We start from the raw sequence: 21,840 nt of genomic DNA, 5'->3' as shown, positions 1-21,840 counted from the left end.
TTGGCCGGTTTGCCTGTCTGCCTTGTGAGGACACAGCATTCCTTCCCTCCAGAGGATGTAGCAAGAAGGCACCATCTTGGAAGTAGAGAACAACTTTATCAGAAAACTGAACCCGACAGCACCTTGACTTTGGACTTCTGAGCCTCAAGAACCGTAAGAAATCAATTTCAATTCTTTATAAATTACCTAATCTGTGGTATTTTGTCTAGCACAAAACAGACTAAGACAAATTTCATCATCATAGCCATAACTATGTCGTTGGCTAACTTTTTGTTTCCATTTCCATCCAAAAGAAGAATCAGAAAGCAGTTCACATTCAATATGGGATGGTTAACAATACACTGTTATGGTCTTCCCACAGGGCTTCATTAACAGAGTGAACTCTCTGCTAACTGCCCTCACAGCCTCTGTCATAAGACAGTCCAAAGGGACTTGGACATTTCACTAAACACCATATTGGTCCACAATATCAATGACGTTATGCTAATTGGACTTGATTTGTAAAAAATGACAAGTGCTTTGTAGTATCTCGGTAAGACATATGAGCTCCAAAGAAGAAAAGCCCTATGAAGATTTAGGAATCCCTTATATTAATGAAGAGTTTAGATTTAGGAATCCCTTATATTAACAAAGAGTCTGTAGGGACCAAGCTGACTTAGATCATGCCTTCCAAAACAAAAGACAAATTATTAGATTAAAAAAGTAGCATTATGCAGGTACAACCCTAGCACTGCGACATGGGCCAAAGATCCATCATAGCATCTGTGACAGGAAAAAGAAAAAAAAAAAAAAAAACACCCTGCAAAGTTTGCGATAAAATATCCCACTGGGAACCGGCACTGCCCTGTCCAAGACTGCTCTCCCCTCGACCAGGGGACACCCCAAACCAATGTTGCTGATGTAGGGGCATAAAGCCTTAACCTTTGCTTCAGTTTGGGACAATTCTCAAGACCCTCCAGCCCCACCCCAGAAATTCCCCTGCAGAGGTCTGTGGAGAATCAGCGCGGCCTTCAGTTGGAAATGCTTCGCAGATCAGCCTCCCCCTCTATCCAATGCTGTCTTCCCCACTTCTGTATAGACGCCTCTCAGGAGTATCTCCCAGTAAACAGTCTGCATGCAGCTCTTCATCTCAGGGTCTGTTTCCAAGGAACCCAATGTAAAACAGCATATAATGGAACTCAGTCTCACTTTCTCTTTATTTGCTTCTTTCTCTTTGTTTCTTGTTATCAGCATCACCTATACCTGGTAAGATTTCTTCTAAAGGGAAAAAATTTCAAAGCAAAATCAGTCAATGTCTCAGTGAACTTGAAGGTACTCCTCATGTTCATTGCCTCATAACAAACCATTGTCTGCTAAAAACTTGAACTGAAGTTTAGACCTTGCTACCAAATCCAGTATGTCAAATACATGTTGTTTTCACATGCTACTGGGAGTGACTTCCAGCATAATTTTAAGAAGTGTTCTAAGGTTGTTTTCATCAGAAAATGAGCATAATCAATTAATCATAGTTATTTAATCAACTAAATCAATTAATTAATGAACTAAATAAATCAACCTAATCAATTAATGATGTCAGCCCTGAGTAGGATGTAAGAAATAGTGGTTGTCTATGTGACACATATTTGCAGAACCATTATAGAAATTGTATAAGATGACATACTAGGAATGGGTAAGAGCAGAGGAAATTACCGGTATAAACCCCATAACTGCTACAGAATTGGGTATTCTGGGGAGAAGAATGAGCTGTTTTACTGGGAGCAGAACTCCTGGGTTAGAAGCAAGGCAAAAGAGTTCTTCCCATAAAAGAGGTGACACTGTAAGTATTTAACTCAAATGACTATCAGATTGTAGGGGGACACATGCCTCCTTGACCCCAAGGGCACTGAACAGGTTGTTCTAGAATTCAGAGACTACTGGGACACCAAACACAGAATTCTTCTGAGACTGTGGTAACTTAAGAGTTCCCAGGAGCAGGAAGGCTCACAGGATTGGCTATAGAAACCACAAAGAAAGGAAAATCAGTCCTGCTTGTGATCAAAAGGAATCAACTAAAAAACTGAAAGTGCTTGGGACTCTGAAAATCCAAAAAGATGACTATTACAAAATAAATGGATAAGAGTTCATAGCATTTAAGACATAATATTAAAAAGTAGATCTTACACTAAATGTGTGTATATGTGCATGTAGGGAGAGGGGCAGGGTGGGTAATATGGTTTGGGAAATAACCTTGCAAAAGACTCTATACAGCTGCGGAATCTCTATGGGAGGCAAAACCTTTGCCAGTCTTGACCTCAGATCCATTCCTCACTCTTCCTCTGCTCTTGTCTTAAGACAGAAGGCTGACAACTCCGGGCTACATTTTTCCAGCCCCTGTATCCGTCAGGATTTGGTCAACGGGAGGCACTTCTGGGAGATTTCTTCCAAGAGAAGGAAGAAATTCAGGTATTTTTTTCCCCTTCTTCTGAGCCTCAGGCAGCATCTCAATAGAGACAATTTTCTCCATGGTTCCAGCTGCCACATAAAAAGTGCTTAAGCATCCAGCTGATGCCAGACACTGGCACCAGTAACACTGTCTCCTCCCTCCCACTCCAGCCTGGGGCGTGGGGATTTCCCATTGCTGCTCCTCTCCGGGTTTCCACACTATCCCCTGTTGGCCTTCTCAGCTCATTTCCCACTCATATAACCAATAATAGCATTAGATCCCTCTGTTTAAAATACTCAAATTGATAAAAATAATAATTATAACCCCATTTAAAAGTGGGCAAAGGACATGAACAGAGATTTCTCAAAAGATCACATACGTGCAGCCAATCCGCACAAGAAAAAAAGCTCAACATCTCTGATTAGAGAAATGCAAGTCAAAACCACAGTGAGAGACCAGCTCATGCCAGTCAGAATAGTGATTATTAAAAAGTCAAGAAACAACAGATGCTGGTAAGGTTGCGGAGAGAAAGGAACACTGTTACACTGTTGGTGGGAGTGTAAGTTAGTTCAACCATTATGGAAAAGAGTGTGGTAATTCCTCAAAAACCTAAAAAAAGAACTATCGTTTGACCCATATGCCCAAAAGAACAGAAATAGTTCTATCATAAAGACACAGGCGCACATCTGTTCATTGCAGCACTATTCACAATAGCAAAGACAAAGAATCAACCTAAAAAACATAAAGAAAATGTGGTACATATACACCATAGAATACTATGCAGCCACAAAAATAACAAGGTCATGTCCTTTGCAGCAACACGGATGGGGCTGGAGGCCATTATCCTTAGCAAACTAACACAGGAACAGAAAACCAAATACCATATGTTCTCACTTATAAGTAGGAGCTAAATGATGAGAACGTATGGACACAGAGGGGAACAATATACACTGGGGCTTATTGGAGGGTGGAGGGTGGGAGGAGGGAGAGGATCAGGAAAAATAGCTAATGGATACCAAGCTTAATACCTGGGTGCTGAAATAATCTGTACAACAAACCCCCATGACACAAGTTTATCTACATAACAAACCTGCGCATATATCCCTGAACTTAAAATGAAAGTTAAAAAGAAATGCTCAAATTGTTTTTCTTTCTTGCTTAGACACTATTACAAAAAAACAAAAAATTTATTGCTGAGGAATAAAAAGATTTAGTTATTGAAAAGACCAGTTTCCTGCTGCAGCTTCTCATACCACCCTCCCTTCATTTGTACCCTCCTCAGAGATCCCAGCAGCTAAGCCAGAACATTAACACTGATCATCCAGACCTCCAGATCAAGATGGACATGGAGAATCCAAATAATTGCTAAATTGATAAAGAGTAGAGCAAAATGCTACAGAAACTAGTATTCAGAACAAATAGCCATCCGAGATAGAAGTGTCCCTACTCAAAGATGAACAACATGATACCTAAACAATAATTCTGTAGAAGAAGAAGAAGAAGAAGAAGAAGAAGAAGAAGAAGAAGAAGAAGAAGAAGAAGAAGAAGAAGAAGAAGAAGAAGAAGAAGAAGAAGAAGAAGAAGAAAAGAGGAGGAGAAGAAGAAGGAGGAGGAGGAGGAGGAGAGGAGGAGGAGGAGGAGGAGGAGGAAGAATGTTTAGCTGGGCATGTTGGCACATGCCTTTAGTCCCAGCTACTCAGGAGGCTGAGGCAGGAGGATCACTTGAGCCAAGAAGTTTGAGGCTGCAGTGGGCTATGATCATGCTACCGCACTCCAGCCTGCATGACAGAATGAGACCCCATCTCCCCCACCTCCCAAAAAAGGGGAATGGAAAATAGTAATGAACTAAGAACTGTTTAGATGATTTTTAAGTCTAGAAAACCAAAGAAGCTTTTAGTTGACAACTACTTCGCATTCCCAAGGTAATCAAAGAAATAAAATGAAAGATGGTAGAATTAAATATATTGGGATGAAAAATGAATTAGAAGAGTTAAGTGAAAAATATTTGATATAAATGATAGCACAGAATTTAAGGCAGTCTTAGAAGCAGAATTAAATCTATAGAATTATGATGATGGCATAGAGCATAGGTTTGCAGAAATCACCCAGAACAATTAGGAAAAGAATTAAAATAATTCATTACTTCTTGAAATAAATAAGTACCTTTTGAAGCCTCTTGCTATGTGGGCTCTGGACTAACTGACACCAGGTAGCCATAAAATACCATAAGCTGGGCACCATAACTCATACACTATAGTTAAACAATGTGTAACTTTAAGTTAAAAAGAAAGCCTCAAATTGTTTTTCTTGCTTGCTTAGACACTATTACAAAAAAAAAAAAAATTTACTGCTGAGGAATAAGAAGATTTAGTTATTGAAAAGACCAGTCTCCTGCTGCAGCTTCTCCTACCACCCTCCCTACATTTGTACCCTCCGGGTATCTAAACCGTTCTTAATTAATTACTATTTTCCTTTCCTTTTTGGGGGGGTTGGGGGAGATGGGGTCTCATTCTGTCATGCAGGCTGGAGTGCAGTAGCATGATCCTAGCCCACTGCAGCCTCAAAATTTTCCTAATTGTTCTGGGTGATTTCTGCCAACCTATGCTCTATGCCATCATCATAATTCTATAGATTTAATTCTGCTTCTAAGACTGCCTTAAATTCTATGCTATAATTTACCACTAACCATTGTTATTTCTGAAAACCAGTGAGAATTTATGTCAAAAAACTGCATCAGCCCACTCCTTGTTCTCTTTTGCCTTTAAAAACTTGCTTATAACTCGCCAGGCGCCTCACACCTGTAATCCCAGCACTTTGGGAGGCCAAGGCAGGTGGATTACTGAGGTCAGGAATTCAAGATCAACCTGGCCAACACGGTGAAACCCTGTCTCTACTAAAATTACAAAAATTAGCCCCGCATGGTGGCACATGCCTGTAATCCCAGCTACTTGGGAGGCTGAGGCAGTAGGATCGCTTGAACCTGGAAGGCGGAGGTTCCAGTGAACTGATATGCCACTGTACTCCAGCCTGGGCAACAGAGCAAGACCCTGTCTCCAAAAAAAAAAAAAAACCTTGCTTATAACAAAAGCTGAAGGGAGCATTCTCCAAGGCAACTTGGAAGGGTCCCAGGCTGTAGTCCTTAACCTTAGCCCAAATAAACTCTCTATATTAATTTTGCCTGTTTGTTTCTTTAGGTTGACAGAAAGAAGGTTTCTACCTAGACCTTAGAGGGCTCACTCTGTATTGGCAAAAAATATCACCACCATCATTATCATCATCTCACAGCAAATGAGATTGTTACAACTCTTAGACAGTTTGCACGAGTCTCCTTGTTACACAGGGTTGGGGTGTTTCTGCTAGATGTTTTAAGGTCATAAAACTGTTGTTCCTGTAGTACCTTTGATCCTTGCTTACTTTGTGAGTTAAAACTGACTATTGGGCTCCTCCAAACCCCTACACATATATTACTATGAGCTTGTCTTTATCATGAAGCATCTAATTCTGGGGTCTAGACAAGTGACCATGGTGAGGCCTGGGAACAACACCTGGGCCTCATCCTCCTTGGACTGCCTGTGCCTCTTGTCCATGCTGGAAGAGATTAGATCCTCCAGGAATTGTCCTGAGCTCTGCATCTGACACATAATTAAAATTGCCAACCTCCTAGATTTTTACTGAAAATAAGGGTTATAAGAGTAAACATTACATAATTATATACAAACATTGTATATAATTAAAACTACTGGATACAAGAGAAATAATTCTGTATACAAAGTGTACAGAAAAAGTAGAATATGTTTTTGGTTTTTAAAAAGTTACAAGAAGGCATAAAAATGTGATTTTTTGCTAAAAGGAAAGTAATTTTGTCTAATTTAGAGGATTTTATAAGTTGTAAATTGAAGGGGAAAATGACAAATAAAACTAAAGGTATCTAAAAAGTTAAGAAAAAGAATGAGGCCAGGTGCAGAGGCTTACACCTGTAATCCCAGTACTTGGGGAGGTCAAGGCGGACGGATCACCTGAGGTCAGGAGTTTGAGACCAGCCTGGCCAGTATGGTGAAAACCCGTCTCTACTAAAAATACAAAATTAGCCAGGAGTGGTGGCGCACACATGTAGTCCCAGCTACTTGGGAGACTGTGGCAGGAGAATTACTTGAGCCTGGGAGGCAGAGGTTGCAGTGAGATGAGATCACGCCACTGCACTCCAGCCTGGGTGACAGAGTGAGGCTCCATCTCAAAAAAAAGAAGAAAAAGAAAAAGAATGAAAAAAACTGTAAGAGGTTATAAAAGGTTTATGGAAATCTTACTTTGTATGTTAAGACTGAATGAGATTGACTGAATTTGTTTATAAGGTTTTGTTATAATTAGTTTTAGCATTAATAATACACTAATGCAAAGGTAAAATTTGATTTTCCCTTTTAAACAAGATGTTTGTTTAGTATTAACGAGGTAGTAAAAGATTTTTGTTTACCTTTTAAGTAAACTGCAAACAAAAAAAAAGTGGGGAGAGAGGGAGAGACAGATACAGTTTGCTTCACGGTGTCTTTCTTAGGTCTCATGATTGTTTAGGAGAGTCTTCCTCTATCAAAAAGTAAAGGTTTTTAGTTTTTGAAATCTTGAAATTATTACTTTGACTAAATGAACAACTATCACTTTACAGTGACATGTGATTCTATTCTAAGCAAGTGTTTTAAACCTTTGATATTTGACAAACTTTCCAAAATCAAAATTTCAAATTCTAAATTCAGTCTCTTGAACCTCAAACTAAGTTTTTGCATATTAGGGCCCATGGAAGTTCAAGAGAGACATACTAGGTTTATTTGGTAGGTTGAAATCGTACAGAAAACACTGTCAAATATAAAATGGAGTTTAATTTACCTTAGGTTACATTTGTATAAAGGTGATATTAATATATCTTTCAAAATTGCATGTGATTCCTAAAATTCTAATATGTCTTATTACATATTATCAGTAATAATTATGATTATTATGTGAAATTGCTTTATGCCACAAAATAACGAAATTTCCTTGTTAATCATGTCTTTAACCATGGCTATTCACACACTTTTGTCATCTACAGACAATTATTGTTTTACCTTGATTATTCTCAAAAAGTGGTTTACAATCAGCAGCAGTCCACAATTTGCTTCTTCTTTAAAGAAATTTATACAAAAGACTCTCACAAATACTCCTGAATGCAGGTTTCTGGTTTCTGATCACTTTGGAGCTTATACCATTGGACAAAAAAAAAAAAAAAAAAAAAAAACTTTCAGAACTCTAATGGAAAAACTGATACATTTTTGGGAATTGCTCACTCAACATTAAGCAAAAAAAAATTTTTTAAAAAGTTAATTACATAGGACTAACTGATAGAAGACTAACATAATTTTTCATGACTTTTTGTTTGAAACATCGCTGATTATTCTTAGGTTTTATTTTCTAGAATCAAGAAAATGTTTTTCTTCTTCTTTGAGCTATTTATAGCTTACGACGAGTTGGGTAAAGTATACTTTTGTGAATAAAATTTGAAACAATTGCCTTTCTCTCTACCTGATTTCTCCAGAATTTAGAAATGATTTGTGAGTATTCTTAATTTATGACAATATAGTTATTTGCATAAGTTCAGTAAGAACCTCTTTTCTTTTGCAACAGGACACATTTGAAGACACTGATTATTTTACCAGAGTTTTGACTCGAATGGCATATTTTCAGACGTAAACAGACTGCTTTAAGAAATTGGTCCTTGAGGAATCACCACACTGTCTTCCACAATGGTTGAACTAATTTACATTCCCACCAACAGTGTAAAAGCATTCCTATTTCTCCATAGCCTCACCAACAACTTCATTACTGGGTATGTACCCAAAGAAATATAAATCATTCTACTATAAAGACACATGCACACATATGTTTACTGCAGCACTATTTACAATAGCAAAGACATGGATTCAACCCAAATGTCCATCAATGATAGACTGGATAAAGAAAATAGATAGACTGGATAAAGAAAATATGACACATATACACCATGGAATACTATGCAGCCATAAAAAGGAATGAGATCATATCTTTTGCAGGGACATGGATGAAGCTGGAAGGCATCATCCTCAGCAAACTAACCCAGGAACAGAAAACCAAACACCACATGTTCTCACTCATAAATGGGAGTTGAACAATGAGAACACATGGACACAGGGAGTGGAACAACACACATTGGGGCCTGTCAGAGGGTGGGGGTCAAGGGGAGAGAGAGCATCAAGACAAATAGCTAACGCATGTTGGGCTTAAAACCTAGATGACGGGTTGATAGGTACAGCAAACCACCATGGCACACGTATACCTACATATCAAACCTGCATGTTCTGCATATGTATCTCAGAACTTAAAGTAAAATTAAAAAATAGGAAAATTTAAAAAAAGAAATTGAAGTTGACTTTATAGAACTGATAAAAAAGCCCCTTGGAAAAAATGGGCTGGAACCTGTCTACATGGTTTCTTCACAAAGTTTCTGGCCTGCGGTAAGTAAAGAATGATAAGATCAGAAACCTCAAGTAATTCTGGGACCTCAAAGAGGAATTCACCCAATTCATACAAGTATTACAGGAACAGTTTAATGACAAATCCTTGACTTCGTTAGCCTCAGGAGGCTTTTGAAAGTCTTATCTTAAATTCCTTATAAAAAGTTCCAGAAAACCCAATTTAAAAAGACCGTATGTGGCCAATCACTATTTTTGCCACACTTTATGCAAACAATCAAGTCAAGTAAAATAAGACTAGGACTTACTTTTCAAATAAATTGTACTATGATTTGTCATTGGTAGAAACAGAGGACTGGAGGAAAATTGGTTTCAGAAGAGAACTTTAATATATCTGTTATTAGATCTGTTATTAGATTCTAGATTTTAGCCTTGTCCATTGTTTTTGAGTTTTTATTATTTCCATACAATTTGGACCGAATACTGAATTTTTTACTGGCTCCAAACTAATGTTTACAATTTTTTTTACTTAAAATCACTAAAATGAAAACTGCTTTTTCCTAAAGCCTTATAAGCTAAAACTAGACAACTTGATTAAAAAAACTTCTAAAAATCATTACAGCAGCTTCATGTATGAACAGCCTTTGTGCCTGCTGGTGTACAGACTACTCAGAAAGTTCACTGGAACACCTGATGCAAACTGCAAACCATAAAAAAAATCTGTCAGATTGCCACTGTCTGCTCTCACTTCATTGGAAGATGCTTCAAGCCCAATATCTAAAAATCTTTTCAACTGGCTTCCCTCTGGACTCAGAAACTAAGTTTATAGTTTGTTCTAACCACTAGCCTTTGTTTTTCTTTTGTTTCCATAGGAATGCTTCTTATTAAATAACTGACTGCTCAAATCATAGAGAAGCCTGACTGTGGTGGAAGATCACCTGCAACACTGCTGCCTGCAATGAGACACACTATTAACTGTATCATTGGACTAGCTTATCCTCAGGACTGAGAGGCTGGTTCAACGGATTATAAAACAATCCACCAACCCAATATCTGGACTGTGAAACTTCTGGGGGAAGTTTCAGACTGGGGAATGTAGGGGCTCAGAAAACAGTATCCTAAAATGAAGGCCTCAGAAGTGGCCTCAGAAGCAGCCTCAGAAGCAAAAGCTTTTTTCTGACCTTCTCCTACCCTCCTGTCTCTCAGAACCTTTCTCCCTCAAGGCTATCCATAGAAACTAGAATCCCTCTTCTCCAATGCAGGTCACAGAAACCATATATGAACTTATGCAAATAACTATATTGTCATTAAATTAAGAATACTCACAAATTGTTTCTAAATTCTGGAGAAATCAGGTAGAGAGAAAGGCAATTGTTTCAAATTTTATTCACAAAAGTATACTTTACCCAACTCGTTGTAAGCTATAAATAGCGCAAAGAAACCCCTTCCCGAAAACCAGCCATAAAACCTAAAAATATTAATCTAACTTTCCCTTTGCCTGTCTGTATAAAAACTGACCAAAAACAGTTATCTGACCCACCTTGTTTGACTGTAGGTCATAAGACTTCCATTTCAGAGGGCCCTGCCGCATACCCAGAATTTAAAAAAAAAAAAAAAAAAAAAAAAAAAAGGCAGCTCAGACAGAGAGGGCAGGAATAATCTAGACAGACAGATCTTGCGGGATTCCCCCACTCACACTCTTTTTTTTTCCAATTACATTTCTACAAAACTGTCCATACTTTCACCTAAGCATAAAAATGGAAAATTTCCCCTGTATCTAGTGGTTTTCATTGTGGAGGCTCCCATGTATACATGTTAAATAGATTTGTATGCCTTTTCTCCAATTAATCTGCCTTGTGCAAGTTGATTTTACAGCAAACCTTCAGAGGGCCAAGGGAAAAGCTTCTTGGTCCCTACATATGTATACGTCACACGTCTTTACGTGTGTGTGTGTGTGTGTAAATCTGTAAGTTCATGCTGGTACCTCCAATTTCAATCCAACACTACAGGGTTTATTTTATCCAAGATTACCAGATACAATACAGGATGCTCAGTTAAATTAGAATTTCAGATAACAAATAACTTTTTAGTATAAATCTGTCCCAAATAGTGTCCTGTATTTTTATTTGCTAAATTTGGCAAGTCCGATTCTAGCTGTCTCCATTTTCATATTCCCAACAGTAAGAGATCCGACTCCCATTATCCTCAATGCATTTCTCAGTCCTCCAGGACACAGCAAATCGCTTAACACAGCCCCATTCCCTCCTTTTCCACAGGCCTTGATCCCTGCTTTGCTTGCCTACTTCATTCTGGCCTGCTGATGGTCTTCAATGACGCATGGATAAGGAGAAGGAAGAACGAAAATAGTTTTAAAGAATGAGTGGGGTAAAGGAAGGGAAACATGGTAACTGCAGCAGCAAGCAAGCCCAAATCTCAACAACTTCCCCCAAAAAACATTTACTCTTGCTTGCAGGTCTCCAGGTGGGCTGCACTTCTGCTGGGCTCAGCTGAGCTCTGATGGGCTCCTTGTGTCTTCTCATTCCATGTCCCAAGCTGAAGGGACAGCCACTGTCAGGGGGTTCTTGTGCCAGGAGACAGAAGCTCCAGGGACAAGCCAAACTCATGGTGTTTCTTAAACCTCTGATCAAAACTGGCCACTGTTCCTTCCATCTACACTGCATTGGTCAAAACAACCCCATGGCAAAGCCCAAAGTCCACAGGGCTATAAAATACAGCTAAGTGGGGAAGTGGATAAATAATTGAGAAAACAATAATGAAATCTATCACCATTGCAAATTAAATAAAAACAAACATAACCAACATAACAATCATACACGAAGAATAAAGCATCAATGCAAAAACAAAACAAAACCCCTCATACTGAATCAAAAACTGAAACTCAACTGAATTCTGTATAAAATAAAATAACTCAGGATGCTTGAAATGGAAAGAATAATTGTAAAGAGAGCAAAGATTATTGTCTGAAAATTTGACCCCATATCCCTGTGCAGTTAATCAAGCAGTTACTTAATCTAAAAGTCAGAGGGGTCTCCTCCCCCAACAAACCAAGTTCCCAACTTCAAATCCCCCTTTTAAAAAAGTTCCAACCCACACTTAGCAGTAATAGAAATTACAGATGAGAGAGAGAAGACAGAGGTATATGCTATATAGAGATTGTATTAATAACTTCTTGTGACATTTACAAAAATTGAACCATATTATACTACAGAGAAAACCTCAATAAATTCCAACTAATAAGTGTTATTCAGACCATATTCACTGACAACAACAGAAAAAAATAGATTAATGTTATCGAAAGAAACAAGGAATGAGACCCACTCCTGAGAGAGTAAACCATTCAAATGTCACTGGTAAAGGGAAAAAAGCAAAACTACACTTGTAGAATATTTAAGAGAATAACAATAATGGGAAAACTACATATATATGCTAAAGCTGGCATTTCTAATTAAAGAGGAAAAGATGTTGGAACAATTAGCTGGCCTTCTGGGAGAAAATAAGTAAATTTGTTTCCTTTACTGCATAATTCTTTAAGCTAGATGAATTCCAGATGGATTAAAAATTAAAACATAAAGAAGGGAATTAATACTTAGCCATAGATTGTTTAAATACATTTTAGGGGTGGCCAAGACCTTTTTTTATGTTGGACCAAAGGCAGAAACTAAATAGGTAACATTGGCATATCACACACCACTGAAATTTAAAGTTCTGAAGAGAAAAAAAGATGACTAAAAGAAATTAAATTCTGAGGGAGATACTGCTAAATTTTTAAAACAAAATGTTTAATAGCCCTAATATTCTAAAATGATCATATAAGTCCATATGAAAATACTGAAACCCAACCAGAAAAAAATGCAAATTACATAAACACTTTAGAAGTGAAAAAAATTAAAATGTCCAGTAAGTATATAAAGAGATGTTTGGCCTGGGTAGTAATATGTGTTTAAGTCTACATGGCCATGTGTATCGATCCACAGGAAAATGTCTGGAAAGATAGACACTAAAATGTTAACAAGATTATCAAAAGATTATCTCTGAGATTTTAGGGTGACTTTTCTTCTCTCCTTTTTGAAATGGCCTTTTTTAAATTAGCATACAATCATTTTTATGACTGGATTACTCAGCATACATAAAATATACAAATAAAAACTGATGAATCCCCTTTTGGTTTTTACAAAGATTCTTAAAAACCATTTTTAGTTATGTTGTAGAAAAATGCTACTGACAAAGGCAAATACTCACTTTATATTAGAGGATAGAAAACACAGGCTACAAAATGATTATTTAATTTGTATTTTATAAAGGGGATACAATAAATGACAGTGATTTTTCCTTAGCAATAAAATTGTGTGTCATTATATCTTCTTTTGTGTTTTCCAGTTATCTACAATAAATGGTTTTTTAAAAAAGCAATAGTTTTTAAATAATGAACGTTATAGCTGCTACAGGTAATAGTCCCAGATAATGAGGCCCCCATAATCGTTGCAAGGTTTGGGTATGCCCGTTTTATTTTTCAGGAATAAAGCAGGGGCCCCATAATAAATGCAGAGCCCTGAGAGATCCTCTCCACAGATTCTAAAAACCAGGGACAGAAAGAAAAATACTGTATGATCTAATGTATATGTTGAATCTGAAAATACTGAACTCATTGAAATAGCGAGTAGAATGAGGGTTGGCGGGATGGGGAATTGAGAGATATTGATCATAAGGTAGAAAGTTTTAGTTAGATAACTATACTGTATAGCATAGTGACCATAGTTAATAACAATGTACTGTATATTTCAAAATCGCTCAAAGAGTAGATTTCAAATGTTCTCACTACAAACAAAATAAGTATGTGAGGTGATGGATATGTTAATTAGCTTGATATAATCATTCCACAATGTATATGTCTATCAAAACATCACATTGTACCTTGTAAATATACACAATAACTATTTGTCAAATAAAAACTTAAAAAATAAATTTTAAAATAAGAGTGGAGCTGTTTACACAGAATCTAAGCCTTGAGTAGCAATTCCTGCTCAACAAATTTTCATGGGGCACTTTCTAATACCAGTGAGGCATGAGAGGAGATGAATAGGAACAAGATAGGACCCCTCTCTTCTGGCCCACAGCCTCACGGAAAGGTGCAGTGAACATACTATGGGAAGTGCGGATGACAGGCCCAAAAGGGAAGAGGGTGTGGGGGAGAGTGATCAACTACCTCATTTTACCTGGGACTGAAGGGACATGGGACTTACTTTCAGCGCTCAAACCAGGAAGTCCTGCCCAAACCAGGACAAAATGACCACCCCAGAGTGAGGACTGGGACAGCTTCCGAGCTCAGGTTCATCCTAAGTGGGGTTCTGAAAGATAACTGGGCATATTTGTAGGAGACAGAAGCCCTGCCCCATGGTTTCATCCTTGCCCAGGTCTTTGTCGGGAAGGCAAAGGATTGTGTTGGAGAACAGAATCGGGTTTACAGCAGGTCATTTTCCACTTTTGGGGTTACCAAAGTCCTTTCGGAAATGGAATGAAAATTGATTTTATCCCCGACAGAGGCCTCGAATCCTGCTTCCTATAAAGAAGCTGGGCTGTGCACAGTGGCTTACGCCTGTAATCCCAACACTGGGAAGCCAAGGCAGGCGGATCACGAGGTCAAGAGATGGAGACCATCCTGGCCAACATGGTGAAACCCCGTCTCTACTAAAAATACAAAAATTAGCTGGGCATGGTGGTGCGTGCCTGTAGTCCTAGCTACTCAGGAGGCTGAGGCAGGAGAATCGCTTGAACCCGGGAGGCGGAGCTTGCAGGGAACCAAGATCGTGCCAGGGCACTCCAGCCTGGCAACAGAGCAAGACTCCGTCTCAAAAAAAAAAAAAAAAAAAATGCTGAACCAGACATTGTCTGTGATGGATGGTCCTGCAGGTCTTATCAGAGAACATCAGGTGTAAGGCCCCCATGCTGCACAACTGCATGGATGGCAGCTGTCCCTGTTAGGAGTTAGGTAGGATGCCCTTCAGGTCCTGCAGGATATTGAGGCCTTCTTTCCTGCAATCTGGGGGAGTTTCCTGGAAGAGCCCCATAAGACATTACAATTCAACTCTGAGTAACCCATTCATCCTTGCCCAAGGAGGGGTCCTTTATTTGCAGAGAAAAAAAGACAAAGCAAGTTCCTCCACTCTGTGCCTCTGGAGAAGAGAACAAATTGATGTAAGCACCAGGAGTGACTGAAGACCAAGCAAAAGCCAGGGAGGCAATTAAGCAGCAGCTGGTGGTGACCAGTTCGGGAGGTGATCTGAGAGCAGAGTCTGAGTGGACAGTGAGTCACAGGAGGGGGGCCTCATGGGGGACTCCAGGAGAATTACAAGGTAGCCAGCTCTACAGAAAGCAGGGAGAGAGACAGCTGGCTACAAGGTATAAGGGCTCCGGCTGCATTCCCAGGGCTCCGGCTGCATTCCCAGGGCTCCATGACACTGTATTCACCCAGCGCTGCTACTGATCCATGATACAGACAGGGACTTGCATCCCAGACATCTTGAAGAGGCCACTCGGCCTCTGGCCATTACACTCTGCCCACAGGGTTACTGAAAGAGTAAAGTGTGCTCCTATCTTTTCTGTTTCTAAAGGACAAACAAATTCAGTGATGTTCAACCCTTTTTTGCCAAGTCATTTCTCATCCCAGCATGCCTACCGCACTAACACCAAAATTACTGTAAGCTTGCTATTTCAAGAAAGAGACTTCGGCATTTCTATGCCTTCCTCTGAGACTCATCCTCCTGTAATCAGAGGGGACAATGATGTCCCTTCACTTCTGAGTGGACAGTGCCATTCCCTGCGAATATCAGAAAGCAACAGGTCAGAGTTCCTGGCATAGGAAAAAGCTCCCCTGGGATATATTTCAAAAGCTACAATAGCATCCCGCCCCGCACCCGGCCAAATCAAGCCAAGATTTGCCTACACATTGTTGAAGAGAACAGAGGTGAAGAGCGGTGTGTACTGAGGCACACTTAGGGACTTCTCTAAAATGTACTGCAGCCATCTGCCAGGCCAGGTGGTTCCAGCACGGCCCAGATCAGCCTCCTAAATACCTGCTATCAGCAAACCACTGAATGTGCTCCATCCCTCCTGAGCTATACTGTCCTCTAGGGCTTTTCGAAATGGGTCCTTTGGAATACTAATGCCCTGAGGTGCCTCCACCACAAAGGGCTTCTTGGCCACATGAGGCTGGGCAAACAGCCTGCTGGGACCCCTGCTCTGATCCCAAGGGAGACTCCCCAGCTGCGGCCCAGCTGCCGCTCCCTGTCTTTCGGGGTAGGAGGTGGCAATGACACACTGTGACCGCGCTCCAGTGTTTTCATGTGAGGGACCTGTGTACATTTCCTGAAAATATACTGTCTCAGTCAGGCTCCAGCAAGAAAGAGGACCCAACTCGGAAGGTTCCAGAGGCTTTAGCCACTGACGGGACTATTTGCAGAGCTGTGGGCGGAGTGAAGGGAACGCCCAAGGAGAGGTTGAGGCACCTGGAAATTAGCAGTCTTGGGAAGCCTTGGCCACCCGAGGTCAAGGGCAGGGGGAGGAGAGAGCTTCCCCCTCCCGCTGCCCGCTGCAGGTCACTGAGGTCTGGAGCCAGGGGGAGGGGCTGCCCATGGGAGGGAGCCTCGGAGGAGGACCGGGCTCCAAAGCAGGATCAAAGAGGGAGGGAGGTGGGCATGAAAGAGAAGGGTGCACCGTGCACGTGGCACCCTCTACAGCAGCGAGCCTCCTGGGGACCGAGCTGGAAGACGTGGGCGTGGGACGCGCAGGAGCTGGGACATAGCCAGCATGGACTAACCAGAGCAGAGCTTATGCATCAGCAACAAAGAAGCAAAGCATGAAAAGTGTGTGTTTCCCCGTGAGACGTTTAAAAGTTGTTTTCTTTTGAATGCCTTAAGAATAAAGGGAGAGGGGACCTACCTACTCCTAAGAGTCCTAAATGAGGTAAGAATGTTGAGTTTTGCTGTCACTCTTGTGGTCTGCAATTTCTTTCCTAAGGAAAGCAGTGAGAAGCACTGAGACCACGTTTCCCTTTTTAGAACAATTGCCCTTTTGTGCTGGCAGGGACGTGGCTGCAGGCAGAAGGCACCTTTCTGTCATCGATCCCTAAAGACAGTGAACTGTGCCAGTTCTGGGCCCCGAACACTTCTGAGAGCCAAAGGCTTTATTCACCTTCAGCCAGAGGCAATAATACCCCGGTGGTATTCAACGCTGCATCATGTTGGAAACAAAAATTCAGTCTCTTTCAGTTCGTTTCTATCTCTGGATGTCTTGAAATTTACATTTCATTGCAATAAGAAAAAAGAAATCAAAGGGGAGCCTGCCCCAGAGAGGAGAGTTACCCCTAATTTTGATGCATCATGAAACACCCCTTCTTGGAGATCTAAAAGGTACATCATCAAAATCTCTAAGTAGTTCTCCAGAAAGAAATCTGTTTAGCTCTGCTTAATCCAGGATTTCCCATACTTACATGAAACTAGAACCCATTTATTTTAATCCAAGTACTCTTTGGAAAGTACAGTGATCTTCTGTAAGCCATATTTCCACAGTCTATATTTAGCAGAAGACTTAAGAGTGCAGTAATTTTTCAGACAACTAAAGAGTAGAGCTAATAAGACGATGCTCAATGCAGAAAGGAAAAGTTACCAGCAGGCAAACTTACCAGAAAGGATGATTGGCGTTACAGCCTGCTAAAAAAGAAAGGGTTTGGTAACCTGCATTCCGTCCACCTGCATTTAAGGTGACAGAGACACACCCACTCATGCCAAGAAGTAGCTTACCTGATCCTAACAAGAAAGATCTCTAAAAGAAATCTGAGACAGATGTGGGAGAATCAGAGAAAAATGGCACTTTAGGAAGCCGTGGTGCCGACAGCTTTTCAGAGGTGGCAGCCATAAATGGTGTATGGCGTACGGCAAGGATGTGTTACCAACAGGAGCAAAACACAAGTGGGCGGCAGCAGCTGGCAAGGATGCCTGAGGAGGGCCATGACCAAGGGAGAGGCTGAACGTCCAGGATCAGGGTTTTAAATCTGATTTCAGGAACAACGGAGAGCCATAGAGGCTTTGGAGAATCCTGAAAATGAAGATACTGTGCACTGCAGTGCACAGAAAAGATGGAAGAGGACCAGCTAGAGTTCAGAGCACCAGGGAGGAGATTACACTAGTCCTCATGAAAGAAGGCTGACAGCAAAACTACGACTGTGACCTTGGAGCTAGAGAGGCAGAGATGGATCTGAGAAGTAACAAAGCTAGAAACTTTATGTCTTACTGGTAAATTGTTACAAGGGACTAAGGAAACAAGGGAGTTGAAAATGAACTAGATTTATGAGCCTGGTATGGAATGAGCCTTTAGACTATAATCTACCCCAGCTTGAATTTCTTGGCACTTCTTCCTCTCCATCTTAGTGCTTCATTATACTCTGGGTCAGCTGGCTTCTATGCTTCAACACCTTCTGTGCTCATCAGTGCCAATGCCAGAAACAAAGGCAGCTGGGTGAAGAAAATATAGCCAGAAATAATAGAAACCCGATGAGAAAGGAAGTCTGGAATGAATTCTTTGGAGCCAAAAGAAAATCAAAAGGAGGGCTAAAGATAACCTTATAAAAACCAAGTGAAAATTTAAAAAACCAAACTAAAAGTCAGTTGTATCCCATGATCTGGGGTCCAGACTCCTTCCAGGACCTCAGAACTGAGCTTCACAGCAACCGTGTCTCCACTTTGGAGACTAAAAAGCTCAGCTGTCATTCTAAGTGACCCTGAAATACATCAGTGCGCAAGTGGATGATGTTTAAGTAATCCTCTGACTATGCCCGAAGAACATCTCTTTCCATGCCAGCATCTCACAAGCACATTCTGATGGCGCCTAAACTCAATATCATCATAGAATCTAAGAAGCATTAGCTCGAGTTCAGCCTCATACTGAAAAAGACGGAGGCTGACCTCAGGTGGATCAAGCAGGAGAAGTACCTGTCCTGGTGCATCAATCCTTATTGTACTAACACATCTTCATTATTAGCCCAAAGCCCTTTCATCCACCAAATTGTTGGCATTCACCTGGCCATCCTCCTGGTGGCCCAAACTCAAAAGCTGGTGGTCATCTTTGACCTCTCCCTCTTCTTTGTTCAAGTTTTGTTAGTTCTGTATCCACAATGTTACTGACAAGTGTTTTCTCCTTTCTGTTTCCACAGAGCACACCTTGTAAATTTAGGCTCCCATCATTTCCATCATGTTCTATTGCTGCAGCATCCCAAAATGGTTTTTATGACCTGCTTCTTGTCCCCCAAGTCCCCTATGCAGCCAGAGTAGCTACCTAAAGCAAGGGTAAGGCCAAGCATGTCTGGTGCAACCATAATTGCTTGATTCCAAAATGTCCAAAGCCCCCTTTGCACAAGATATATTTGCATGGTATTAAACGTTACCATTTCATGCGCCAACATAGTTCTCTCAACATATTATTGAAAGACGTATCTCCCCTTTGACTACACTCTTCACCACAAATATATTTCTATTGTTTCCTATTTGGCTTGATGACATTATTTGTATACCATATGGCTTTTTCGAAAATTTAAGAACTCACAAGTAGAGAATTATTATGATCTCGACCTGTCAAAAATCTTGCCAACATCAAAGATAGAGCCCTTCTCAAATGCCGTAGATTCCCAGGCGCTTCTGCTAAATCTCTTTTGTTAAAAGTAATTTCTCTCTCTTTTGACCTCTATGGAAGGTTTCAACACAATCTGCCTTGTATTAGAGTTAATTACATTCCTATCTCATCTCCCCTATTTGAACATAAGCCCCCTGAGGGCCAAAGCAGTGCCTTACTCATCCTCACAGCCTCATGTCTCTTAGCTTAGTGCCCTGCTTGACAAATGTTTACTGTTTCGTGATGAAATAAACAAACAGTCTTAGTTAGAACCTACACTCCCTTAGCAAACTGAAAATAAATGGAGAATATGGAACGTCAATGGGAGGCATCACTCCAGCTGCTGCTCCAACACTGTTAATTACACAATACTTTTATTGAGCAATTCAGTGGTAATTCTTGCTGCTATTCCTCCTTAATAAGATCCATTGTGCACCATAAAATAGTAACTGGGATGCAGTTTGTATTCCACATGCATCACATTTCTTTTTAGCAGGTTCTTCCATATCCATAATCTCATCATTATTACTACTACCCTCAGAAGACAGTTGACTTGCATTAATCAGTCCTGCTGCCATTCCCTTGCCAGATTTTCTGTAGTTTTATTGTGCTTTTGGACATTTTAATTAACTTGAAAAATTAATTTTAAAATCTTACCTTATTAATGCTCTGCTCCCTTGGAAATCCCTCCTTCTTGTTTATTATCACTGACCATTTGAAGATGAGGTCATTAGTGATTAAAGCTCCAGACAACTTCCACGCCCATCATGCTGCAGATTCTGTGCTATTTTTAAATAGGATGTGAATAATAACTCCAACTTTTAAGCAGGTGGGGAGGGAGTTCTGTTGCTTAGGGAGTTAAAGGACATAATTTCAATTATGCCATAACATTTACTCCACAACTACTGCTCTCTACAGAAGCTCCACAATGCTCGTTTATTAATACCATATACAGAGGTAAGTTTTGTTTTACCCATTTGACAAACTGAAATGAGTAAGGCACCAGACTTGGTGACTCAAGAACACTCACACAAAGCCAAATAAGCAAGACGCGTCTGGTAAAACTAACTGGTTGATTCTCAATGCTCTATCTGGACTCTAGGAAAAATCATGGGATGGTCATTGAACATGAGTTCTTCATTTTCTAAACAGGAAAGGCAGCATCTCACAGGCTAATTCTTATCGATTGGTGGTGGCTGCTTGAGCATTGTAATGAGAGTGTGAAGTTGTATTGGAACCTGTCAGAAAGAGTGTCCTTATCAGTGAGAGCTGCCTGCTATTCGGATGGGATTAGTGAATGACAGCAGCATATCTGCCTTCCCCATTATAAAGGCTTCATACATTTTAATATAAATTACTGTAGTGATTCTCAACTTCTAATTATGAGGATTTACTCTTAATTTTAGAAAAAAGGATAGACTCATATATCCCTCATTTATAGTGTCTGTTGATATAGAAAATATCTGACAAAAAGCTAGTATGGGTTCAGTAATTATTGTACAGGAATCCTTGTTTTATAGATATTAACTACTTCTCCGTTTAGAACACATGGTTCACATGTGTGCAGGATATATTATTTACTCGGTTTACAGACAATTCTTGACATGCCTACGTATTTACACTCTCCTTGTCTAAACTCTCTTGCCAGCCCCCTCCCAACCCAACCCCTCTGGCCAGGGCTCAGGTGCCCACAAAGAGGGAAACCCCTAATTTTAGTCATACAACTCAAGAAATGAATACTCAAACCAAAACACTGACACAAATGTCTAACTTTGAACATTTTCAAAATGGGGCTTATTTTTGCTACAATTCTTTTTGTAGAACGATAGAAAACTGGAGAACTACTCTATCTACCTGCCTTCAGTCTAAGCTAAACATAGCAAGCTATCTAAGTTACCTGTTGATTGGAAGGAGCAGACACACAGTAAAGCTAGTTTATTACCAGGATATTTTAGGAATACAGAGTAACAAGATGAGACCAATTTGCAAACAGTATGGCCTGTAACTCAAGTTCCTGTTATATCATTTACTGGCTGGTATTCTCAAGTAACTCACCTAGCATCTCAGAGCCTTCGCTTATAAAATGGAAATAATATAAGTGTCTGGATCATAAGGGTATTGAAACTATTAGATGTACATCAAGAAATTTGCCTAGTGCTCGGAACATAGTGAGCACTTACTAGACGTTAGCGAGTATAGCAGCAACAATAGCAATAGAGGTAGAAGCATAGTTAGGCCCCATGGGAACTATATGAGCTCAAATCT

The 21,840-nt window shown here is 40.1% G+C and overlaps 1 long non-coding RNA gene across 1 annotated transcript in view; it reads right to left on the bottom strand.

The window, feature by feature from the left end:
- The window catches only part of LOC112611664, a 33,197-nt gene extending 12,883 nt beyond the window's left edge, over positions 1-20,314 (bottom strand). Inside the window, exon 1 of the long non-coding RNA XR_003116705.1 lies at positions 20,233-20,314. This is a non-coding gene — a long non-coding RNA (uncharacterized LOC112611664). The remainder of the gene's footprint in view (positions 1-20,232) is intronic.
- Positions 20,315-21,840: the final 1,526 nt, after the last annotated feature.

This window comes from Theropithecus gelada, chromosome 18 (assembly GCF_003255815.1).
Source record: "Theropithecus gelada isolate Dixy chromosome 18, Tgel_1.0, whole genome shotgun sequence".
NCBI lineage: Eukaryota > Metazoa > Chordata > Mammalia > Primates > Cercopithecidae > Theropithecus > Theropithecus gelada.
The sequence above is the reverse complement of the archived record's forward strand: the minus strand, read 5'-3'. Positions and strand labels throughout refer to the sequence as shown.